The 27,635-nt window shown below is 42.1% G+C and overlaps 1 protein-coding gene across 1 annotated transcript in view; it reads right to left on the bottom strand.

Moving 5' to 3' along the window:
• maml3 (mastermind like transcriptional coactivator 3) overlaps positions 1-27,635 on the bottom strand; it is a 136,615-nt gene that overhangs the window by 37,975 nt on the left and 71,005 nt on the right. The gene's annotated exons all lie outside the window — the stretch shown is intronic.

Genomic DNA, 27,635 nt, shown 5'->3' with positions numbered 1-27,635 from the left:
CGACAAACTCGAAAACTCGATTTGACACCATCTCTTCAAAAATGCCATCAGTTCCCCTAACTTGCTGGCAGATGTAGAGAACGTCACAGAAGCTATCATGTGATTCTCCGGGCGTCCTCGTGTCCCTGACCTTCTGCAGAGGGAGGGGGGCAGAAAGAGCGCTGAGACAGAGTGAGCACTGGTGGAAGGAAGAGGAAGACAAGGAGAGATGAGAGGGAAACAGACAAGGTAACGAACGGGATTGAGAAACATGCAGCAGCAAACGACGATGCAGCTCCAACAACGCTGCAGCTTTGAGTGCAAGTGTGTGTTTGTGCTCCTCCGGTCTCACATGACTGCACACACAGCCTGCTGGGCATGTGACCCCCCAGGTATCTGTTCACATCAGAACAGCTGCTGTAGGTGTGGCGAGGAGTGTTTCACATGACCTTTGCATGTCACTGCGTCTCTGTGGAAAAACCACCACCGCACACACGACACTCACCGATGTGGTGGTTTGTTGACTTCAAACAGTTACTTCAAGAACTGAGGTTTATGCTACACAAAGACGCACTTTATTCTCTACAAAAATAATGTTTGTTTGCAACTTTATGCTTATTATATAAGACACAGATCAGGGTTAACACCAAAGTTTTCAAGTTTAATGGAACCATAACTGTTTACATCACTTTTGGGAGGGAAATTAAAGTATTAACTGTCCAGTGAAATGTGACTTTTCACTGGACAGTTAAGGTCGAAGAGCACAGAACTATTCCCAAATGCCCTCACGGGTGGATACCGGAGGTCTGCGGGCGAAAAATAGGCAAACCTTTACAAGGAGCGCAGGTGGTCTAGAAAAATATCAAGGGTGCAGACTACTGAGTGAGCCGGTAAAATGAAAATCAATTCTTCTACGGACACAGAGAGCGACAGGTCATTCCTAACACTCAAGGTAAAGTAAGGGTGACGCTGTTTTTTTTTAAATCCCACCAATCCTACAGAGGGAGCCTGTTAGTGCTGTTCAAGCAATAAGTTTGCACGCCTGAGTCAGACAATCGGAGCAAAACATGTTCTTTTGACATTTTCAAAAGATGGAGGACATATTTAAAGAAACTTAAGCTAAAATAGCATTACTGAGGGTTTTTTTTAATTCAAATTATTTTGAATCAGGAGCAGTGCTGCTTAAAAAACTTTGTGGTTACATACAAACTACAATCCATGAGTCACAAGCCCCCAGCTTTGTAGACAAAAAGACACATTTATGTATTTGTTTTCCTCATCTGAGCTGGAATCTGGCTCAAATTTGGGACGGGAAGGAGGTGGAGTTGCTCCACATTTCTAATAAACTACTGCCGCTCTGCAGAAACTATGTCCTTGAAAACAACACAGGTTGTTTGATTTTGACTAAAAACGGCTTAATCATAATTACTGGGAACGCTTTTCCAATACACCAATAGATGGTTGGAGTTGGTCTTTAAAGGGTAAGTACCTGCGCTTTTTGTACATCACTATGTTTTAACATTCACCATGTAGCCTACCCATAATGCATCTCATTTAGAATCGGATCTGATCAAACCTTGGAGCATTGGCCAAATCCTAAAACATCACCTGAAAACTACTATAGAAATCAAAGCACAAACAATTTGCGTCCTTCCTCTGAAATAGATTTGGACATTAACTCGATCACAATAGCAAAAGTGGTGTGTTGTCATCCACTCCCTGATGGAAAACAGAGCTCGTGCCGGAAAAGGGGTGAAAACGAGAATGTCCATCAGGGTGTCGTTTTTCCATCTTTGCAAAATGCTGCCAGGATATGATTATAGTTGGCCCCTGTTATTTAAGTATCCTAATCCAGGCACAGCTCGATGTTTTTACAAGAACAGTGTCATAAAAACGAGGAAATGAATATGCCCAGAACAGCATGTAGATCCTTAAAAAATATGGGGGAGGGATCATGAGACGGTCACAGAGAGACACAAATGAGCGCTGATGTCCAGGAGGGAGGACAGTTTATGCAATTTCAGCTGGAACTGTTTGTGCCGTGCTGGACCATGGTGACACTGCACACTGGTATTAAATGTCCGTCCACTTCCAAGCGTCACGACCCAACCCCGACTTAATTCAAGCCGCTTCTCTGCATGCATGTCCTGGACGGATGAGCCGTACGGTATTATTGGCAGAGATGGATGAAGAGTCGGCGAAAATACGACGTGCAGGACGCTCGCTGCATGTAGGCGAATAACCCCCACGTCCTTCCTCTCACGCTGAGGCGGAGCTACGAGGAAACCCGCCCACGATGGGGTCAAACAGAGATCTACCAGCACACCGGACGACAGGAAGACGTAGGAGCGCGATGGGCAAGGTCACTACAACGAAATGATGGCAAAGGAGGCGGCTGGGACTGTGTGACACACATCAAGGTCTTGAGTGAAAGGCAGGAAGAGGGTGTAGCAGGAGGGAAACAGGAAAAGATGGAGGGTGTGACAGATGGAAAAGGAGACAGATTGGGCCTTTGCTACAGCAGTGATGGAGACAGTAGACAGCTGTGTGTGGCTGCTGCCGCCGCCGCCTCTGCTGCCGCTGCTGCATGCATCCCTCCTCTGCCACATTACGGAGTGACGTAGTGTTATCATTTCTCTGATAGGAGCACTGCCGCAAGAGGAGGAGGAAGGGGGAGGAAGCCGGAATGGACAGAGACGAGGGGGGGGGAGGGGTCTCACTGCTGGAAAAATGGTCTGATGGCCAAAAAAAAAAAAAAGAAAGAAAAAAAACCGAGAGGGAAAGAAAAAGTGAGAGATAGAGACATAGTCCCACACAAAGGAGCAGAGCAGACACAAAGAAAGACAGCCGGAGGAGAAAAAGAAGAAGAAGAGGGCAAGGAAAGAGGGGAAGAAGTGGCAAAAGCAGGAGGAAACAGAGAGGAGGTGTTCAGGCGCCCGGAGAGCAGGTCAACAAAACTGTACGAGCGCCTGAGCATCCGCACGGCGAGCGGCGTTTACAAAGAGGCAGCTGTTCCATTAGCCGCTGCCATTGTGTCTAATTACATCCTGGTCTCCTTAGACACACGCGCACACACGCAGCATATGTGCATACAAACACACAACATGCCGCTCCTCCAGCCAGCCAACCAAGAAGGCCTAGCGTGCATGCTAACAAGAAGAGGAGCTGCATGTGTGTGCGTTATTAACGGTGTCATGCACACTCCCTTACATCCCCCACCCCCTCCTGCGCACGGCAGAGAAATGACACTTCACATGCACGAGTGTCTGTGTTGTGTGTTAGCCAGCATGTTTGCCGCACACACTCACACACACACACCTCCCCCCGTCGCTGAGGAGAGGAGGATCTAAGGCTTTGTGAAATACCAAACATACCAGAGAAGCCACATGAGAGGGAGAAGGCTGCTTTTCAGAAACCTCAAAAGACGCACACTTAGACACACACGGTCCCCGTGAAGCACAGGTCTTTCAGTTGTTGAAGAAATTACGCTCTTTGCAAACAAACGTGATTTAAAATCTGTCACACACATACACACACAGACACACACACTTCCACCCTAATCAGCTCAGTGGTGTAGCATTTGGATAAGAGGAGCTCCTAAGACTTCTTGACAATAGTAAGACAGGAGAGCTTACAATGTACTAAACCAGACAAACCGTACACAAGCATCCTTCAAGCTGAGTGCTTCTGCTGCAGCTGAACATTCATTCCAGATATAATGGTGCTTTTGTGTAATAGGGGATGTCATTGTCTTCCCGCTTTCTTCTATCCAGTTTCTGTAAACTCGGTGTAACGATTAATCAATAAATCCATTTATATTCCTACGATCCAACCAGATCGCTCTGTCTGGTTAAGCAACTCGACCTATGCAATGATATAAAATTGTTTCAAATTTAAATAAATCCATTATATTGATATTGCAAAATACCATTTGGATTGAGATACAGTAGGTTTATTTTCCCTGGAAGTAGGACAACTCGATCTCTGAGGCACTGCCTTTTGCTCCGTATGGGTGCCGCCTATTTAATGAAGTCAACCCAGAGCCGGCCACCCACATAAAAAACACAACATCCAAACTTTTGCAAAGATGGATGTGCATTTTGTGCATATAAGAAGAAAGCGTTTTTGCTTATCACCGCTAGCTCAGTGGAGAAAGTGTGTTAGCCTGGGGGCGGGGCTGGCAGTGCAGACTGTTCCTGGAAGGGGCTGTTCTTTACTTTGTGATGTCACAATGTGAGGACCCACTCTTAGGGGATTGGAAGGGATTGGTGCTCAGAGCGTAGGTTTACTTTTTGTGAGGAATGAACATAATAAAACACTTAAAAGCTCAGAAACAGTTTTTCCATGTTATAGGCCATTTAGATATTCCCGACATGTGACCATAGTGGTATAATATTCTAACAATGTTCTGTTTGTATCATTTTTATGTAGAAAATCAACAGTGGGTTTAACTTTATTAAACTAAAATTTTCTCTGAAATTCCCCAATCAATTTCAGATAATGGTTTATTATTCATACAATTCTGACTGAGGCAAAAAAGCTAATTTCTGGACATTTTATTGTAGACACCAGTTTGAATGATGTAAGATCTAGCCTCTAATGCGTTGTGACTACCTGTCTGAGGGGCTGACCCGTATGGGTGGTGCAGGTTTTTGGGTTGTCCAGGCCGGTAAAAGGGCGTCAACAGGAGGGGTTGTATTTCAAAGGGTGTGTCTTGTAGTTCTGATAAAGCTTGTATGGCCACCTTAGGGGTGTCAAGTAAATGGAACGTACCGTTGTTGTGCGTGTGGTAAGTGTATCGTAAAGTTGTTGTAAGAATCGTGTCAGTTACACGCACTTATGACTTACGGGTTGTGCTGTCGTATAGTGCCCCTTTCGCAGCGCTCCAGCCGTTAGTAAGGTGCACATACTGGCTCCTTACTGGCCATTAAATGCCTGTAGGACACCCACACAATCTACACTGTATGATTTCCTCATCTCCAACAGTCTGACTGTTAGAGGCGGACCGTGCAAGAAACAGCACTAATGGACTCCTTTAGCATGTGCAAGAGAATTTTCGCTCGACAGGCTCACCGAGCGGTCTACGACTTTGACATTTCGTGCAAACTGTTTGCATGCCTATACAGGTTTGCCCATTTTCGCTCGCAGACTATTTGTCCGTAGGAGCAGTAGTGATAAAGGCTCTACCAACAGGTACATAAATACATGTGACAAATAAACCAATACTGAATCAAAAATAATCACATTTTAAATTGAAACATGCCTGTACAAATACCAGGTGCATTAATTTGGAAAATCGGCAGTGAAAAGTACTGTGAAGCAAACAGCATTTGCAGACATTACAGAGTGGGTGGAATTACTTCAGCAGCAATGCTACTGAAAGATTGCTGAACCTTGGCATCTGAGGGTCAGTGTGATGAATACACTGCTTTTATATCCAGTATCTGTTGCTGGTCATTTAAGAGTTTGCTTCTTCATGCTGTCTGCTAGTTTTAACACACTTAAGGGTTGAAATCCACACTGAACCAGCAAGTGCTGGATGAAGCTCACGCTTTCTCCGCTGAACGCACGGAAGTAGGCATGCAAGCACGATGGCATGTTGACAAAGGGGACCTAACTGCAAGGCACAGAGACGGGTTGTTGATGTCTAGACACTCTAATCCTATCTGAACACTTGCAAATCATAGAGCGCACCGAAAGATCTGATTAGAGACACAAACCTCATTTGCTAGCCAGCTTGTTTTTAGATGCAAGTCTGAATGGAATTGGGTAAATATCAGAGTGGGAGTGATGAAAACGTAATGTATGCTGGTCTGTGATCAAACAGTTTATTATGCTAAGCACTCTCTGCTTTGATGTTGAGCAGATGATGGTGTCCACTGAAACGATGCACATGGAGCTGGACTGGAGGGTTTGGTTCTTTTTAGAGACTTCATGCTGTAATTAAAGGGTCTGCTGTGACATTTTTGTTGGTCTCTTCTGCAGTGGTCCCTCTTTTATCGCGGTAGATGTGTTCGAGAAATGACTCGCCATAGATGAAATCCGCAGTAGTCATCTTTATTCTTAATAATGATTAAAGATGTTTTAAGGCAGTGCCATTACACACTTTAAAACCTTTTATCAGACAAAAATGAACCATTTCAAAGTTTTTTCTCTTGTTTAAACTTTTAAAGTTTAAACTTTTGTGGAAAAATCAGTCCAGTTTTATAGAATAAAACCAAAGATCTGCTAGCGATTAAAGTTTCATGTAAATTTGGCAAACTGAACGCATTCTGTACTGTATAGGAGACAGTACTGTATAGGCTGACATTGGACAGAATGCACTTTAAGAAACAAAAATCAAGAACAACAGTGCAAAATTGCACCAAACAAACCCAAAAGCAAAACAGTGAGACCACCAAAGGTGAACCGTGTTCTAGCGAGGGACCACTGTTAAACAGCCACACAAAGCATCTCTAAACTCACCAGACTGCATGATGCAGATGTTGCACGAACCAAGAGGACAACTGAAGCATGCAGGTCACATCAGGGAGTCTTTCTTCATCAGCAAAACCACAGATCTCACCTCAGTCACACCTGAGAGGGGAATCAGAGAGACTTTCCTTCCTTCTGAGGATTCAACCTGTTACCGCTAATTAGCTTCCTAAATCATAATTCATTTTCAGAAGGGGGGGCACTCTGTGGTCTAATCTCACTATATGACGGGGAGAAACGGAAACCTTAAGAGGACACATCGAGACACATAGGTCATGTCCAGAACAAAGAAGGCTGACACTGTGATGACATCCAGAGCAGCAAAGACGAGATCCTTGAGACGGACGGCCATGAGCTCGGGGGAGGAGTCAAACTCAAAGACGTGATTCCCTCCATCCCCAACCTTGATTTATGACCTCAACCTGGGAGATTGCTTTCTACAAGAGCAGGGGAGGCGTACCTTAGCCCGCCTTTTGGAAGCACAATGTCATAAACTGCAGTTTGCCATCCATGTCAGGGTGAAATGGAGTAGGAAAACAAATAGATGTGCTCGCAGCAAACCATCGGTCCGGTGAGCAGTGAGTTTGGAATAACTGTCGGACACACGCCCTAGAATGATATAGTTATTTTCATCCAGCACCAGCAATCAGTGGGTCTGCCAGGACGTAAGGGTTTGCAGGTTTGATACGATAGAGTCACAATTATAAACTCTCCTATCAGGGGTTTCAAGGTTATAGGTCTTGATTTTGTGAATATATACAGCTTTGTCTTTTTTTTGTCTTTTGAGTACTGCCAAACATCTATAAAGACCCACGTTAATCATATTTTGAGCTATTTTAAAAGTGTTCCCAGTGGTCTTCTTATGATGATTACCATATTTTTCAATGTATAAGTCCCTCAAGAGTAGGCCTGCACAATCAATCGCTAATTTATCATTATTACGATATCAAGCTGTGCAATACCTATATCGCAAAAGACGGCAAAAATTGCAATAAATGGTTCCCTTTAATGTGCTAAAAAAATCTTAAGGCAGCTTGAAGTATTTAACGAATCAAATAAATCCATTCAGGTATTTGACCAATCAGATGGACACCTTCACGTTGTTGACCAATCAATTGGAGCCCTCCAAAGTTAGATGTTCGCCTCCTATAGACGAGGGTCATTTGGAGTGTAATTTATGTTATGTTGACTCCTATTTAAGTTAAACTGTTGCAGTGAAATGGATATGATATTTTTGGTAGTTTTGATATTTGTTCATGTTTTGCAAGTTATATCGTCATCGCAATATTGACCATTAATATCGCAAGTTTTCCTCATTTCATGCAGCCCTATTCTAGAGTTTAAGTTGTAGCAGCCAAGAAATGCATAATAAAGAAGAAGAAGAAAATCACATATAAATCGCACTTTTGGGAGAAAAGTATTTAACAAATCACGGGAAGAAGCACGGACATTTTATTTTAAAAAGGCAAATAATTACGGAATAGATAAGGAATGTCAAAATGTCCCTGCTGTAACATATTGATGCTCATTTACCTTCCAAAAACATCGGAGGAATGTAGTAAATTAGCGCAACATATGAACGATTATTCAGATAACCAGAGCATAAAGAACATGCTAACAATTCAACTAAACCCATTATATCCCTTGAAATGACTAAATCTATTTAATTCTTCATCATGTTTGTCACCTTGGACCAATTCCACCAGGCCCGCTTTTACAGTGATCTCTAGCCATTTATTAAAAAAGAAAAGTTACATAGGGGTCACACCTCAGAATAAGTCTGCACACACAGTTGCGATTTAAACTCCCAAAAAATGGGTACGTCAGTTTTAGCCAAAATAAAAAACCTGTGTCATTATTCACTTGGAGCGGAGCAGAGAGCTTGTGGTCCTGCCAGCGTATTTTTAATGTAACAGCAATTCCCAATGATTTGAATCCAAAAATACTCAAAAATGCTATTTTAAGCTATATGCCCTCCATTATCAAGAAAACATGTTAAAAACACCAAAAACACCATTTTCCCATTCAGACTGGATCTTTAAAAGGAAAAACTGTACAGATTGCAGATATGTGCGTCGTGGCCCCTGCAGTCTACCACAAATTAAGAGTTCAATAATGTGAATTCACATTAGGTGTTCTGCTGGCAGTGCGTCCATTCATCCGTGATGTTGCGTCAGGTGGTCAGTTTCTGATGGACCGTTTCTATTTCAGGGGCTAAAGGATGACATTGAGATGCACTCATTGAAGGTAGACTATATTTCTGTCATGAGGTGAGTTTGAAAACGGGCTTTAAAAAGACCTGAATGCCCTAGCGAGCGAGGCAAAACCAAGGAGTCAGCGAGGACTTCTGCTGTCAAAAGTCTTGCTGGAGACTGATGGTAGCTCATTTGTATCAGAGTGTGTGTTTTCTCTCATACCAGACAAACACACATATATATATCTATATATTTAACCTTTAACATACAGAAATAGTTTTGTGAATCCAACTGTCAGCACAATCTTTAGTCTAATCCAGGTCCTGGCAGAAAGGGCTCCTGTAAGCAAATCTCAGATTTTGGAATACGCCTCTGTGGATTATTCGGCAAATCCGCGCTTTAACTGAATAAACTGATTGCAGCGCTAATGGATTCAGAATAACCTGGACTTCTTTATTGATAAATTGAAAAGAAAAGTAACCACATTTCTTCAATCTGAGATTTTGCACATTTGAACCAGCACACTGATTGAATTGAAGTGGGATTTATTGCTGGAGTTTCAGTTTTCCTCAAAAAAAAGTCCTCCCTAACCGGTCCTGCTCCGATACACACAAATGTACGAGGAGAGAAGATGACAGAGTCACAGTCGGATCATAATTGGTGTTTTGCGATCCGAGTGTGGATCAACCAGGTGATTATGCTGCTCTCATAACAGCAGTTTTCAAAGCAGGAGATATTCAAAGAAGCAGGACGCAAACAAAACACTGCTGAGTTGAAACACGCATTTTCAATCAAAACAAAAGATCCTGCGCTTATTATTTTCACAGAAAAGGACAGAAACAAGCGAAACAAACTTCTCCTCCAACCAGGTGAATTATTGGTAAGTCTGTGGGTCACCGCGGGCGCTGTCCGGGTTGCACGCCGTCTACCAAGTGCTGACAGGCATGATTCCTGCTGCTCCCAATGACAAAATACAGCATCCAGCACTGCGGGATTTGCTGCTCAACACTTTCAGGTTATTTTAGGTAACTTGGCATTCAGTTCTGCTGTTGTTGTTTGTTTGTTTGTCATGACTTTTTTCTATCTGCTGTGAGTTTGCAGCTCACTGCTATTCTGTCACTGGAAAAAAAGCAAGATTTGGAGGCCCGGAGTTTGAGGAATATAAAAAGATTTGGTCTGAACATTAAGCAAATGCAATCTTGGCGCAAAAGCAACTTCTGTTGGTTTTATATGTTATTTTGATAGGAAGGTTGCCAGGAGCGACATATTGTGTCTCAAAGTACGTCGAAAAACAAATGAAGCTCAAAAACAAGCAACTTTCTAGATAAGGGGTCTGACGTGTGTGTGATATTCTGAATGCAGAGAATTTCTTGGTGAAAAAACGTTCAAATCAACAGCTTTAGGGTGGAAAAGAGAACTTCTCCTCCCAGATGTGGTCAAAGTGGCCAAGTTTTTAAATGCAAATTGTTCCCGACAGAACAGAAGTTTTAGAGTTGGAGAGAACATTTTTTATTCATTTTTATTTTCAGCAATTAGTTGATGGAATGAGTCGTGAAGCTCGAAGAAAAACATGGCAAATACTTCAGAGTCGACATTAAATTTTGATTGCTATTGCATGGTTGCATGTTAAAATATTCAAACTAAACCATCCGTGTCACTCTTTCCAAAAAAGGGATATTCTGAAAATAGCTTTGTTTCTGCATGACAATTAGAAAAACATGTTTGCTCCCTTGTAGTAGTAGTAGCTAGGATAGGCTCCAGCATCCCTGTGTCCCTGACATAAAATCCAGCAGGATAAAAAAAAAAGTTTGGAAGACGGATGGATAGATTTTTACTTGTCCAGGTCTTAATTTAAAAGACGCTCTTCGATGAATTTTTTTTTTTTAAACATGTTCTTGTGACGTGTTTGTGATAATAGAGGACAAATAATCCGAAAATTAAGCTCCAAACTGCACATCCAAGTATTTCTTTATTCAAATTGTTGTGAATAAGAAGCAGACGCAAAAATGCTGTATTTGTGATATAGAAAATATGCTGGGCGGGCTCTAAGCTCCCTGCTCCGCTCCATTCTCATGCACTTGCAGATAAATAGTCTTTGTTTTCCTCGTCTCAGTTGGTATCTGGCTCAAAACTATATGTCGGATAGATCCAATATTGATCGCCATTTTGTGGTACCGCTAATGTTAGTCTTGGGGACGTGAGGGGCTGTAAGCTAGCGACACAGCATGTAAACAGAGAGCTTTCCACATGGGGGGGAGGGGAAGGGGAAACTGCAGAAACTATGTACTAGAAAACGACAGAGGTATTTTAGTTATTTGATAAATGAAAAGACCACTGGGAAAGCTTTCAAAACAGCAAAAGCTGATTAAATTGTGACTTTAAATGTGATAGTGTTCGTGACTAACATTTAAAAACTGTCATGAACAAACTGGTAATCAAATCACTGCACCTTTATTTTGTTGAAACCTTTTTTGCCTGTCAGGGGGAGTGGCTTTCTTTAAGTTACACAATAAGTCTTACAGTAAAAAAGTTTGAAGTTCTTGTGTCTCTGTGGTAGCACTTGTCAAATAGAAACACCAGATGATCCTCCATCACTTCTTTACTATATTTTCTTCATATGGACGACTCAGCAACGCTCCAGTGATCTTATGTCACATGTTTACTGTTGCAGGAATAAAGAAGGAAAACCAATCGGAAAAGATGTTAATCATCACTTTTTACCGCTCTCACTTAAAGATCCTCAAGTAAGCCGAAACCTTACCGTGAGGCAGAGCCACACACATTGTTTATTGTACGCACACACACACAGATCGGTACACACATGCACTTAACTTCCCCCCACACACACACATTTAGTGTTGATGGTGCAGGTAAAGCTGTGCTTTCACAAGCAGTTTGAATGAAGTCTAAGACTTGCAAACATTCCAGTGTGTGTGTGGGGTAAGCAGATTTTCTGCCTTCTTGTGCAAAAACTACAATAAGGGAGCTGGAAGGAGAGGGCGGGGGGCGATAAGGAGAAAGGAAGAAGGTCAGGAAACACTTTGTGGTGAAGGTGAATCTCAATGGTTGACCGCTTCTTACCGCTTTGAATATAACAGTTGGACTGAATGCACCACCTTGCAGACCTACACCTAGTAACGTATGCCGGCATCCACTCAAGGCTGCATATGCTTCGTGAGAAAATTTTAAATATTAATTTAAATCAAACTAAAATAGTTAAGGAATTGGAGATTTGTAAAGCAACATTCCTCAGAGACATTTTGGTGAAGTTACTCTGAAGATGAGATATGCATTTACTGTCATTGTCCACTTTACAGTGCAAAAAACTAAATCTAACAAAGTATAATACAAAACATGTCAAAATGTACAAAAAAATGTGCAAATATGCAAAATATAAAATATGCAAATATAAAAATGTCCGTATTTATGTGCAAAGTGACATGTACAGATATAAACATGCCGGATGTGCGAAAACCTCATGGAGGTGAGGAAGTGTTGACAAGGAATCAAACCTACAAGACCAACCAAGTCAGGTATCCATAAACCAATGAATGAAGTCATAGAAATGTCATAGAAATGTTGACTCGAACCAATCACTGCTCACTGATGTTGTCTGGCTCAAACACGGTACGTGTTTCAAAAAAAGGCGACTGAATTGACTTAAGTTGGAGCTGAAAGTAAGCCATTTTCTATGGGTGATGTCACACACTCAGTTCACTTCTCATGCACGGGCGGGTTAGGTGTAGAGGTAGAACCATCAACCTCATGTAAACCCAATGTGTGGACGTGTCCTTGGGCAAAACACTCAACCCTACAGGTTGGCACCAGTATTAGGCAGAGGAGCCGCCATCAGAGTGTGAATGTGTGTGTAGGTGAACAGGACTGTGACTGCAAAGCACTTTGGGCCTTCTAAGGTAGTAGTACAGCCATATGAGTATGCAGCATTTACAATACACATCAGTGGGAACAACACACGGCCTGTGGGACAGACCATCAAAACGTCACTCACTCAATTATGTGAATTATCTTTGTCTCTGAAGCGGCCTCACCACTAACAAGAAAAATGTGTGTGTGTGTGTGTGTGTCAGCATGCCCAGGAATGAGCAAACCATTAACATCATTCCCGGTTAGGTTGTCTGTATTTATTTGTTCAGTTGGAGTGAATGCTGGGAAGCTTGGGGAAACAGTGATAGAACAGAATAATAACAGGAGAGGAGATGTTAAACAAATACACAACTCATTCGTGCGCACACATATGTTAGGGAGTGCTTTAAGTATTACTTTAAAAAAAGAAAATATACTTGTGAAGGGGTAGTCACATCCATTCGTGGCACAATCTGATGGTTCATTAATGGACGTTTTGTTCTTGATTGTTGAAAAAAGTAAGGACTGTTTATGCATCCAGCTGCACATTTATCAAACCTCAAGCTGTCAGCGTCACAGTTTTCCTGCCGCAGACCACTTCCATCTTTCTCCCTACGTTACTTATCATGGCCGACAGGACAATAGGACCCCTGCTAGGGGTCCTGCGCTGTGCCTGATGACGTTGCCTCTCTGCACTGTGGTTGTCATATTGGCTGATAGATGGAATCGGGCCTCAAAGTCGCACACCAACCAGTGGATGGATAAAGATACACACACCTGCAGAAAAAGCCTTTGACCAGGTTTTCAGATGTTCTTTTTTTTTGCTTAAAGGTTTCTACAGCTAATGATCTTTTTCACCTTCCTCTGTTCTCCCCGCATTCTCTTCATGCAATCCCCTCTTCACTTTTTCCAAGTCCATTTCTGGCTTTAACCATAGCCTTTTTAGCATCGAGTCTCTCACTTTGCATCCAAACCATCCTGTGTTGGATGGTTAGAATTTTTTCCTTCCTAAATCTGTTCTTTTTCAGTAAAGAACTAACACATTTTAAGATCGCTCAATGATGTCAATGAACATTTTTCTATGGGCATCCTGCGAGCGACAGGTCGTAGCGAACACATGAACAACACGCCATGGAAAGAAGGGGTGAAGTAGGTGAGACGCAGGTCCTGCGCACTGTGCAAGGAGTTTGTAAGTGCAGTTCAAGTGACAAATGTGCAATCCTTGCACTTACATGTGAGCTGCACAAAACCTGTGCATGCAACGTGCAGTCATCAGGGGTCAGAGTGCACACGTCACCAATAAATACGAGAGTGTGGTGTGTAAGTCAAATTCGTGTTACATCACCCGTAAGGATGAAGCCGTGCGACAATAATCCTTCTTTTTTCATGAAGTCCCTTGAGGTGGTTGTACAAGCCTCAAGAAAACTGCAAGACTTCAAGATGCGGCCGCTTCTCTCTATGACCCTCCACGGGTCCGGAAAACCCAAACACACACAGCACCCGTATGCGTTAACCCGCGCACGGGTGAATTTGACTAAGGTATTAGACATGGGTGGTTCATTTCTAATCGGCATTCCAAATTAGGCAGCTTCTTCACAAAACAAGTGGAGGAAAACAAGAGCTTAATAAAAACAGGTAACTAAAACAGAAATTTAAGACCCAAAAAATTAAGATCGCAAGGTTAGTTAAGGCTAGAAACATGACAATCTGCCCTTTGGGGAATTCACAAGATAAAAAATACCTTTTCTTAATAAAGACAGAAAAGGTTTTTTTTATTCAAGAAATTCCTCAGGTAAAGAGCTACAATCCACAGACTGACCAATCATGAGGCGAGAGTGGAAAAGAATGACTTCCTTCCAACAAAGACAAACCTTGAACCCGTAATCCAATGATCTGGGATACGGCTGCTGCAAACTAACCAACCAGAGGAAGCTAATGAGAAGGAGGTCAACACAATGAGAGCAACACTGAGCAAAGTTTATAAGTTCCTTACATCTATCTGTTTCTGCTTTTTACTAGAAACATGTTTTCAGTTTGCTGATGTAAAACGGCACATTTATCCGACGTGTGCTCCATCGCTGCATTACAACCACGTGTTCCACAGAATCGGTCTTGTAATTCGCCTTCACCAACTAGTTACCAGCACTAACTAATCGTTTGTGACGGTAACGCTGGATTGAGCAGATACGTAGCCTCCAGCAGGCTGCCATAGCCCGGTATACTTAACATTGGGTCTTTTACTGCACCGTCATCGTGCAGCTTCAGCAATGAGGACGCCTCAAAGCCTGGAAATAAACCAGTGAGAAGGATTTGAGTTTGTTTCTCAGCTCTTATGCATTAAGGTGAAAACAAACAAAAAAACGCAAAAAAAAAAACCCAGAAACATTGAAGTTTTACCAGATTCTTTTATTCTGAATATTTGTTTTAAGAAGGTAAACACCAAAATGTTGCATCTCCCGATGCCAACAGCACACCCCATTGTGGTCTCCTGTTTGCCTAAAAGCTGCAAATAAAGCTGTAGGTGGCGCTCTTGTCCATCACCTTCACTAACAATGACATCCCAGCAGATGGAAAGACTGATGCCGGCGAAGACAGCCGTAACATAAACTTTTATTTACGTTGCACATGATTACTTAAACTAACTGAGCATGATTTCTTTATTATCAGAAGCCTCCGAATTTACTGCCCATCCTGTAAAGAGCGCTCCAGTAAATAAAAATGAGCTACATGGGCAAAGCTGCACCCTGCAGGCTCAAATAATTAATCAAATTTTATTAACTGAAGTTGTGTTTGTGGAGATGGAAGGCAATGGAAAGGAAGTGGCAGCGAGTGTGGGAATGGAGCTGGGGGGAGGGGGGGGCACCTCTGTGCAACCATCAATCACCTTCTTGGGGTTCAAGTTTATTTAGCTTTATTTTTCTTCAGAAAACAGCAAAACAACAGGCAAGAGTTAAAACACGCAACAAGGAGTACGAGTCGCAAAAATGATGAGGAAAGGTGCCGATAGACAATGGAAAAGTATAGAATCTATAATCTGATGGTAAAAAAGATCCTGAAACGCCAATCGAAACTCAACGATTAGGTGAGAGGACTCAAACTGGAAACCAAATCTTTCTCTTCTTTCTAAAATAATCCTCCTTCCTGACTCTTTACATTGAATTTAGTTGTTTATCTTGTGTGAATAATTTGACCTGCCTTGACAAATCATAAAATCCATGAGTTTTTCTCTCCCCATCGTCTATTTCAGTTCATCAGTCATGTGACTCGGTCCACCTTTTTTTTTTCTTGAAACCATCTGTACATCCCCCTCCTGCAAAAATATTTGTTTTCATTTCAACCGCCTCTGTCAGGGTGGACACAGCTGCACCAGAGAGACGTGCCTCTCAGCCACTCCTCGGCACAAATAGTGTCCGTTCTTTCTCTCTTCTTTTTTTTTTTCCTTGACCCCTTAAAGATATGTCACATCAGATCATAATGGACACATGGGCAAGTTCTCCTAGTTTTCAAGTCCATAGTTGTCACATTTTTGACGGAAAACCAGCCAAAAAGTCTACAAAAGAACCTAAAAACATGGATTTCTACTGTACTTTTTGAAAATGAGAATAAATGAAATTACAGAATTGAATTGATTTGAGTTAAAATCAGAATTTGCTTTTCTTTGCGAGTTTCCTTTTAACCCTCTAACACCGTAGCTTTAGCTCCAGTGTTTATATTCTTTTAACTGCTGTAACTTTTCAGCCGTTTATGCAATTCCAGTGATTCCAGCGGTTTCTGAAACAAGAGAAAAGCAGCTTTGCCCCATCACAAAAACACTTCAGCAAATTGAATAACGGTGCAAAGACGACACGAGAAGCCGCTTTTTTCTGTTCCATTTAACGTCTCTGTTGTTAAATGGTTCAAAAAATCCATAATTTTGTGGTATGAATGGGAACATGTAAAAATCTTTTATCCAAGTTTGGAGAAACCTTTACTACCATACATTCAGTCCTTTAAGGTGGCAAATGCCAACAATTCCTCCACCTTTTTGGTTTGCTTTGCTTTTTTACTTTAAGGTTTGCTCTGAAAGAAAAACCAAAACTAAAAACCTCTAGTTCTGACAACTAAAAATATAAGCCAAAGAGCCGAGAGTTAAACTAGTGCTGTGGATGTTGTTGTTGTTGTCATTTCAACAACTCTGTGTGGTTCAACTCCACTCTTTGGTCCTGGATAGGAATTCACTTTGTAACTGAAACGCACCAGAGTTTACTTGCAAGCCCAAGTAAACCCTGGGCTTGTTTGTTTATCTTTTTTTATTTGGGGGTGGGGAGTGGGGGGCGTACCAGGGAGGTGGACCAATTTGCTTGTTAAGACAAAAACAACTAACTGAGGGGGGAAGAAATACTCTGACCTTAAACTAACAAAGAAAAGTCCTTTTTTTTATTTGCATAAACGTGAATAATAAAGAGAAAGCCTTCAGAAGTTATGCTGTAATGTCATAAGACAATAAATAATAAATCCTTCTTAAATTTGGCACAACACGCGAACATATACGCAGCAAAGATGCAAAGATTCACTTTTCCCACAATTTGGTTCAATGATATAACATACGGTTCTAACAATTAGAAAATGAATCCTACCTTTTGCAGATTTTGTACAAAAAACTAGTATTAAATATTAGTTTAGCTGCAGGAGGATTTAAGAAGAGGTTATTTTGCTTATGAGTGATAAATTCCACTGCAGAGCTGTTTCATCTTTTTTTGCGGCCTACACGTCATAGCAAAAACAGATCACATATTTCCTTTGTAATGTCTTTTTATGTTAGCCTATCTTTCATTTGGGCTAATTGAATGTGTGGGAAACATATTTCCTCTTAAATCTCTTGATCATAAAGCTACAGCCTTCCACTCAGGCATTATATGTTCAATTAACATGATATCAGGCTCAAAATTACAGACCATAAAGCATCAAATGAGCAGCTACTCAACGTGGAGCACTCTTTGATGTTCACACTGGTCTGCTCAGTCTGACAGTGTTTATTTGCTGCAGCACAGGTGAGGCAGGTTTAATCCTGACATAGACACAAACCGACCCCTTTATTAGGTACCCCTTGCTGGTACGGGGTTGGACCCCCTTTTGCTTTCAGAACTGTCCTAGTGCCATAGATTCAACAAGGTACTCAGAGAGTTTGGGCCATGTTGACATCACACAGTTGCTGCAGATTTGTCAGCTGCACATCCATGATGATCTCCTGTTCCACAACATCCCAAAGGTTCTCTGTTGGGTTAAGATCTGGTGACAGTGGAGGCCATTTAAGTCCAGTGAACTCATTGTCATGTTCAAGAAACCAGTCTGAGGATGACTCTAGCTTCATGACCTGACACCTTATCCTGCTGGAAGAAGATGGAAGACTGTGGTCATACAGGGATGGACGTGGTCAGCAACCATACTCAGGTAGGCTGTGGCGTTGTAACAATGCTTGATTGGTAATAAAGGGCCAAAAGTGTGCCAACAAAAATCTCCCCCACACCATGACACCACCACCACCAGCCTGAACCGTTGACGCAAGGCAGGATGGATCCATGCTTTCATGTTGACAAAGTTTTTCCAATCTTCTATTGTCCAGTTTTGATGAGTCTGTGTGAATTATAACCCCAGTCTCCTGTTCTTAGCTGAACCCGGTCTTCTGCTGCTGTAGTCCATCTGTCTCCAGGTAGGATGTGTCTGAACACACAGTTCAGAGATGCTCTTCTGTAGACCTCGGTTGGAACCAGTGGTTATTTGAGTTCCCGTTGCCTTCCTATAAGCTGGAACCACTCTGGCCATTCTCCTCTGACCTCTGGCATCAACAAAGCATTATTCCCCGCAGAACTGCCGCTCATTGGATATTTTCTTTTTTTCTGATCATTCTCTGTAAACCCTAGAGATGGTTGTGGGTGAAAATCCCAGTAAATCAGTAGTTTCTGAAATACTCAGACCAGGACCAACAACCATGCCGCATTTACAATCCCCTCTCTTCCTCAATCGGATGATCGGTTTGAACTGGGGCAGATCGTCTTGACCATTTCTACATGATCAAATGCATTCAAGTGCTGCCATTTGATTGGCTGATAAGAAATTTGCGAGCAGTTGGCCAGTGAGTGTATATGGACATTTTCTACATGGATACTGCTGATTTTCTGCATCACATATGGACAAAGGTGAACCTAAACTTAAGAGGATTGAACTAGAAGTTTTTGTCTCATAAAGGTGAAGGACTTTCTGTGATTGATCGTCTATAGAATGACTTCCAGTTATAATTCAACAAAAACCCAAATCAGTACCAGAAGTTTTAGTTTCAACAAAACCTCTGGAAAATCCACAGACAAATCAACACAAATGAAATGTTTTCCCTTTATTTTAATTCCATTTAAATCCGTTCTACTCTTGCAGCAGAAGTGTAAAGTTGGCAAAGTTGATCTAATTTGCAGCATTCAAGCCTTCCTCTTTCTCCCCCGTTTCTCTCGTTTTTTTTGCATCTTTCTCTCAGCTCCTCCTGTCTCTCTTTCTCTCAGTATCAGGTACAAGTCTGTTGGATTAGGCTGCTTTAAGAGCGGATTAGCTTTGTCAGAGCCATTTGAGGCAAATTGCTCCTTGGAGTCGATCTACTCTTTCTCTCAGCCACCTTCTCTTCCCTCCCGAGAAAGACCGAGTCAAAATTCTCAACCTAATCCTCGAACCGCTCCGACCTGCCCCCCTTCCCCCCCTGTCCTGCAGCCCCCTCTGCTTGTTTTCGGTGTTTCGCTTTTGCCTCCCCGGCTCGCCAACACCTTCCTGTTGCCAGCTCGCAGAGGAGTGAAGAGGAGGGGAGGCCGGGATAGCCCGGTGAGGAAGGGACTGTGACAAACCACCGCCTCATGAGTGGCTCATTTCAGAGCCGTGAGTGGCATTAACGGTGAATGGCAGCGTGAGGAAGAGTGTGGGTAACCTGGAGAAGCAGATGGGGCAATTTAGGGGGGACGACAGCAGGTTCACATCTGCGTTGTCCATCCCATTTACCTGCAAGTGTGCGTCACCTGACGTGGCAACCCTGTTTCCAGCAAACACAGTGATCGCTAAGCCTCAAAGGAACCGTCATCTTGATGCTCTTCATCTTCATCCCATGTTTTTAATCACACTTCACTTCCTGACACGTTTGGAGGGGGTCAGGCTGCACACACATAAACCTACACTAGCAACAAAGTCACTGATGATTTGGGTTGCACAGGGATGTGGGCAAACGGTTACCACAGCAACCCGCAGCCGGGCTAGGCAACCAAAGTTTGCGCCGCTGGCATGAGGAGGATGCATGGGCTCCTCTTGATTTGTGTACACTGCTTGTGCGAGTTTGTGTATGCATCATCAGAAGTGTGTGTGTGTGTGTGTGTGTGTGGTACTGGCGGGATGACAGCCTGTTTAGTATGCAGCCCTCTGACTGCATCTCCCCATCCTCACTCCTCCTGGTCCACAGACACACCATAGAAAGGACTCCCCTCATCAGCTCCACCCCCCACCCCCACCGAAGACACATGTTTACAGTCACATGCACGCCGCAAGCATGTGCCTGCACGTACCAACACACACACCACGAGGCCAGCTGGGCCAATCCAGCAGATGCAGTTAATATTAGCACAGTTTGGGCTGCAGCCTCACACGCTTCACCGTCTCCTTCAGACTCGGACAACCAGCAACTTCCCCTTTTGAATGAGCATCCTGTTGGTGGAGGTGAGCGCCAACATCGCCCCCAGGCCTCCATCCACACCTACACCTACAGGCGTGTCGAATGGAAGGAGATGGTCTTTCCGTGTGTGTTTCTCTGCTGTGGGTGAAGCAGAGCAAACATCTGCGGTGGCGTGTGCAGACATAAGTGCCTCCACGTATGAGCCTTCAGGAAACCAGTCACACAAATCAACTAATTATAGAAAGGCCCAGATGAATATGAGCAGAAGATTCTGAAAATTATTCATTTTACACAATTCACTTAGTTTTAAAACCAAATCCATGATGTTCCTGTCAATATGGCCAACATTATCAGAATTTTTCTTTTAATCAAATCAACAGTTTCTGTGTCCTTTTAACTAGATATTAGGAGTTCTTTTGTCCAGTTAGCGTTTTCCTGACACAAAATATTATTTTATTTTTTCTGGATTTGACATTGGTTTTGGGTTTTTAGTCCGTCTTCTTGTTTTTTTGCATTCATCAAACTAAAGGTTCTGATGCATTGTGGGTGCAGACAGTATTTAAAGACCCAAAGATGTTATTTTTTGTCTTTTTAACATGGACTAATGATGGAGGACATTTATAAAGAAAAATAAAGCTCAAAATTACATTAGAGAGTTTTTCTTTTTTCAAATCATTATGAATCAGGAGCAGACGAAAAACATTTAGTTTGCAAAAGCTTTTAGCAGCGATGTAAATGCTCCAATGGGCTGGATAGCTTCAATATTGCTCGCCATTTGTTAGGCTAATGTTAGGTTGGGGGTGTAAGGGGCTGTAAGCTAGCAGGAGAGCGCGCAAAAAGCTGGATGGCAGGATGAGGGGGCGCCAACGGTCCTGCCCACAACTCTGGCTAATTTCCTATTAACTACTGCAGAAGCTATGGCATGGTTATAATTAAAAGACCATTGGGAACGCTTTTACAATAGCTCAAAAGATGATCAGAGTGGGACTTTAAACCCAAAAAGCAATCTAACTCCAAAGTGATTTTGATTCAACTGTTGTTAATCAACCTTTTTTGTGTTTTTTTTTTACTTGTCCTGTCCAACAGCTGAGCAAACAGGTGAGTGCTGAAAGCCTCTTGTGTTGGACATATTTTACTTTAACAACAGGGGTCATGAATCTTTTGACACAGTAGGTGTATATTTGAATAAACCCCTTTTGTAATTTACGCTAAACTTTATTTCTATGCTTTAATCTGCCGTTGAACAGTGACACCTCTGACTGAGAGCAATTCAATTCAATTTTATTTGTATAGCCCAAAATCACAACAACAATCGTCTCAATGAGCTTCGAAGTAAAACATGAACTCAAAAGGATCATGAATACATAGAATTCAATAAGAAAATACTAAAATGAACTAACAAACTGACTAAGCTGTACTGGCATCCCTGCCGGTAAGGAAAAACTCCGAAAAAAACGGATTCCGGAAAAAACGAAGAAACCTCAGGGGTGCCCACATGAAGGAGAGATCCTCCCCCAGGACGGACAGGCGATTTACCAGAACTCATGGAGAAGAATTAACTTATCAGAGCAGAGATCATCAACCGGAAGGTAATTTAGTGAGCATCTTCAGGTATGGAAAGTTCTGGACTGTAATCGATGGGATTACAATCATATTATCCCTTGTGCTATCTTATGGGTTCCAGATGACCCCACCCTTACATTGTTATCCCTACCATGACAAAGGTGGTTAAAGGTGGAGAGGATTTTATGTAATCCATGGACACCAGTGAAGATCACAAATCATTGAAGAATAAAGGTCCAGTGCACTGTCTTGTGGGGTCTAGATGACCCCACTCCCAACGTTAACGTGCCTAGGATAGCACAAGGGTTAATTGAACAGGTCTGTGCGCGTAAACAAAAAAAAAAAAAAGAGGAAGAGGAGGAGGCAGCTAAATGCTTTGAGAGGAAGCAAAGAGTAAAAGTAGGAGAACTGGACAGCAGGAGCACAGAGAGAGCCGTTTGTATTGTGTTTGTCCTAACATGAAGCATCTTGGAAGAGCCAGAGAGCAAACACACACAGGAACACAGCAGCCCCCCCCTCACTCCCCCCACCCAAACATCCCTAGAGTCCCTCCACAGGATCTGAGAGCGGCTCAGCTCAAGCCCCGACACGTGTGGCTGAGAAAAAGTGTGTGCACGTGTGCGTGTGCACGTAACATCTCCTGTGAATGGATGGAGAGAGGAGGAAATTACTTGGTCTGGGGTCATGAATTCACACTTCTCCTTCTCTTCTATCCAGCTTTTCCCCTTTCTCTCTCCATCCTTCAACAAAACAGAACGCCCCAGCATCTTTTTGTTTTGCCTTTCACTTTAGAAATGTATACTTTCTATAGTTCTGGATAACAGGAAGCTTTCCTTTTTACATCACATTATTAGTATTTTATTAACCCCTTACATACCCAGTCTGATGATCCTCTGACCTATTACAAAGCGTTCCCAGCCGTCTTTTAATTATGATTATGCCATTTTTAACCCAAAAAAAACCCAAACCTGTGTCGTTTTCTAGGACGTCGTTTCTGTAGAGTGACAGGCATTCATTAGAAATTCGCCTGCGTTGTTCCCCCATCATCCATTTGTTACCACACTCTCCCGCTAGCTTACAGCCCCTCACAACCTCAACTTGTGCAAAAAAGTAGCGAGCAATACTGGACAACTAGCCGTACAGTTTTGAGTCAGCTCAGATGAGGAAAACAAAGGAAAACAAAGATGGATGGATGGATGGATGTAAATGGATGTTTTAGTCTGCAAGTGGAAGCATCAGAATGGAGCAGAGCAGGTTAACAATGAACAATAGCATTAACCCAACTTGCAGGCTATGAACAATTGGAACTCTAGCAGAAAAAAATATTCTTATGGAATCCATCCCTTGTCAGAGAAATCTGCAAGGGTAGTCTTCAAAATGGGTGTGGTAAAAAGAAAAAGAAAAATAAGTGTTTATTTTGACAAATATCTCGGCATCCATCTGGGCTCCATATCACAACACTTTGTCTTCATTAGAATATTTTGTGTTTGCATACATGTTTTATTGGGAAGCACGGCTAGGTCGAAAGGGTGTGGTTTAAATTGAAAACATAAAAAACATATTAAACTACTTTTCTTAATGTTTATTATGTACTATGTTTTTGTTCCAAACAAGCACTTTAGGGGAATATCACCTGCTTTTTAACTTTTAGTAAAATCCTATGAGGCCAATAAATTATTTGTTTTTCTGGGATGTGGAGGCGGTCCAAGTTCTTAGTAATGGAAGAATGAAAATGAAAAAAAAAAGATGAAAAGGAGGTTTTAAGTTACTGTTGCCTCAGTGTGTTGTTCCAAACCTGCATGTGCACTTGCATCTGCTTCTTCGTGCACTCAAACCTCACGCCTCCATCTATCAGTGACACCAGAAGCCTTCCTCTGAGGCCTGCACCTGCCAATCCACTAGCATCCAATCATCACTCAGATAACCCCAGAGACCCGCCCACAAGCCTCCAGCTGCACGCAGCGGTACCCATGTGCGTACCGCTGCGTGCAGCTCCTCAAAATCACTGTCAGTCTCTCTCACACACATCCAGACACGCACACACATCCACACACACACACGCAGCTACGGTATCATCCATCACACGAACATCATCCACAGGCTCATGCACATCCCTTTAGTCCCTCGCTTGTTACTTCCACCGAGACATCCACAATCGTGGCAACGGTAACCGCGACAACGGGCATAAATTAGAGTCATGGTGATATGCAAGGAGAGGGAGCATCAATTAAAGCTTGACTAACGAGCTTTTGAGGAGCGAGGCTGAAGTTTCCCTGAGCAGCTGCTAACTGAATTAGCCTACACACACACACAATACACAAAGACACACAGCAAAATAGAGGAGCTGGGACAGAAATTTTGGGATGGCAGTATAAAAGCACAATCCGTGAAACAAAAAACAGACAAAGAAAAACAATTAAGGGGTTTATTTAACGCAAAAACAAACATTTTTACCGTCAAAATTACATCCGTCCAACAAACAAAGATGACTTTTCTTTAGGTTAAGAGGAATTCAAGTTAGTCAGTAAGTACGACATACAGTGTAGGCCCTCAAAGTTACACATTTTAGCTGTAGTTCCTCATCTGTAGTTCAGTTGTACATGAGTACAACTGAAGCTTTGTTCTACAGCAATCAACATCCTGATCAGCTGATCCTTCTTTTATTTTAGTTTGTGTTCTCAAAAAAATATTTTTTTATTCCCAAAACTGAAGTTTAACATGAGAATGCAGCTTAACCCTAACCAGTTAGCTCGGCTCAGCACCAATGGCCCCGTCCATTCAGAGGAGATTTTGGAAACAGAGGCCTCAGATAGACATGGAATATGGCTGTCTAAGACATTTAGGGTTGTGGGATTTTGTTTTATCGTAATTGGGTAAACAATTGTCATAGGGGGACTTTAAACATGATGTTTTTAAATTGAATTAGTTGTCTGGTAAACCAAAAAAAAACAAAAAAGACAGAAAAAGCACTGAACCGAATCAGTTTTTTGGTAGCCACCTGGGGAATCGATTGCTTTCTGGTAAAACGAAGCACAAAAAAAGGAAACCTGTAAAATTTTGGACAAAATATCGTGACTTTTAGGTGAAAGGCAGGGAAATCGGCTGGACACATTGTGATTAGATCTGCAAGATGTTTTTTTAAGGCCTACATTCTAAGACAAACTAAAAATGCAGATAGTGCTCAACACATTTTCCTTCTGCACGATCTAAATCAAACGAAGATTTAGGCAACAATTAATGATTTATACAAATACATAAGCTGCAGCCCCTAATGTTATTGACAGTCTTAGCCTAAGATGAATCTCATGGCAAGTTCAACTTATCAATCTGAAATATAATAATTATCACCAGCAGAGGCTCCGAAATGTGTTAAAGGAAGTGGGAAATAAGAGGTGTTTGGTTGCTAGGGCAAAGTGTAAAAGCTGGTTCTTATTTCAATGCGGCCAGCAGACTGCAAACATAATTTTACAACAGCGATACAAATACCCTTACAAAGGGTTTTCATTTCCTGTTGGGTTCCTGTGCTTTTATGCTCCAGAAACGTAAAACGTTAAAGAAAAAAATGTTCTCACGATAGTTCTGGAGGTGTCTCAAAACAAACTAAGTTCTTCCTCAACAAATCTTACAAGTATAAAAAATGTTTGCCAGCTTTGACAGAATTTTTACAAGTTATTGTAATTAATTACTATTCTGTCTCCAAATAGTCAGGAGCTGTCATGCTGCAGTGAGTTAATTAACACAAATGAAAGTGTTTATACTAACACCACCCATTCAATAAAATACCTCCACGTGTATTTTTGGGACTTTTCTAAGTCAAGCAAAGATTCTGAAAATTTTGTCTTTTTTTCTATTGTCTGTCATGCATAAGAGGAATCAATCAAACATGATTTATAACACAATAACATGTATTTTACCTGATTTTCTACTACTTTAATGCTGTAATGCTGTTAACATAATGAAGAGTTCAACCTTAGGATCGAAATGATAAAGTGACACTTTAAATGGCTTTAATAATAATAATAATAATTTATACTTTATTTATCTCACAATAGGAAAATTGTTCTCTGCATCTGCATTTGCCCCATCCCCTGGGGGAGAGGAAAACTGCAGACGCACCCGCACTCGGGAGACAGCAGCTGGCTGAGAAGAGCAGGGATCGAACCGCCAACCCAATGGTTAGTAGACAACCTGCTCTACCACCTGAGCCACATGCCAAGTTGTAGATATTGTTTGCTAAAACAATCTAATTGTCGGCTTTGGTCGGTTTATATGACTGAAGGTTAAATGTCCAAAAATTTCTAGCCTGAGACCAATATATTAGCTTTAACAGAAACTCCATGTCTAACTGTTTGTTCAACCAACAGAACGCACAGTTAATGCCCAATTCAGACTAAACGTCAATTAATTTTGTCTAGCATAGCAGATGTTTCATGCATCCATACATTTTCCCTAATCTTTTTCAGGGTCACATGGTTGCTGGAGCCTATCCCAGCTACTGCTGGGTGAAGGTAGGGTAAATACTGGACAGGTCGCCAGTCCGTTGTTGGGCCACACAATCATACACACCATTCTGACATGTGGAGTAGATAAGAATCTTAATAAAGAAATAGACCCACAGAGGTGCCGTTAATTCAAAACTTAAAATAAAATGTCATCTGCATATATGATCACTTCAATAAAAATAGTTTTTGCCCAAGTCTTGTCCGACATAATTGTAAGTGTAATTTTAAAGGGCACGCAGATGGCCTGCAGGAAATATTAAGGCCATAGTCTGTTATGTATGGGTATACATAGCATACTCATGTATGGGTACGCATTTTTAAAGTAGGTGAGACGTATGTGTTGTACTGAGTTTTCTTTTTTCCGTTACTTCCGTCACTTGATAAATGTTCACTCTTTGCTTGCAGCCTGAAAAAGGGAAATGATGTGATACTTATGCATGACCTGCACACCCCGTGCTCACAGAATTTGCATGCAGTCAGTCAGGACAAAGTACTCGTACTTTAGTACTGACTAGAATGTTGCGTAAGGGCACCATACAACAGCATCGTCCATACACACGACAGTGGTGCGTTCCATTGTCACTACGTCCCTTGAAGTAGCCATACGAGCCTCAACGGGACCTGCAAGACACACCTGCGCGCCCCTGAAGTCGCAGCCGATACTCCCTACGATTGTTTCGTACTCAAAAAACCTACAGCACCTGTAGCTGTCAATCCCCTTAGGCTTTAACAGATCTATTGATGGAATTTTCTACAAAGATCTAAAATTGTCTAGTGAATAAAGTGTAGCCATGTGTCCGTGGGTGATTACCATTCAAATATGTGGCGATTCTTTCAAAGCATGTCTCTAAGTTGTCCTAAATGCAGGCAAAATAGCATCTGTTTTGCATTTCACAGCCTTCACTGTGCAATGCTCACCAACGACTACTGTTCCAGGCCCCCGACTTTCTTTTTAATATGCTTCATCTTCACTCTGTAATAAATCTCTCCTTTTTTTTTGCGTTTCCCGTTATTCTCTCTTTTTCTTCTCTGCAGATGCCTCTCCTCTCCCTTGCAGGTCTTCAGTTCTCTTCCGCTCACTTAAATAAATCTCTCCACCCTCCTTTAAAACCCCCACCTCCCTAAATCTGTGAACCACACTCAAACATACACCAGTGCAGAGCTGCGCTCAGTCACGCACACAAACACACAAAACACACAGCCCTCCAGGCAGCAGCCACAAATGCCTTATATTAATAAATCTGCTCCTTTATTGGTGCTGAGTGTCTCTGGCAGAGGGAGGCAGAGGGAAAGGGAGGAGAAGGTGAGGAGGGAGGAGGAGACGCAGAGATCACCAGAAGGGAGGAGGAGGTGACTGACTGACTGTATCCATATCATCAGCAC

The sequence above is a fragment of the Oryzias latipes genome, chromosome 1 (genome assembly GCF_002234675.1).
Source record: "Oryzias latipes chromosome 1, ASM223467v1".
In the NCBI taxonomy this organism is placed as follows: domain Eukaryota; kingdom Metazoa; phylum Chordata; class Actinopteri; order Beloniformes; family Adrianichthyidae; genus Oryzias; species Oryzias latipes.
Note: the sequence above shows the minus strand (reverse complement) of the source record. Positions and strands in the feature narration are given on the sequence as shown.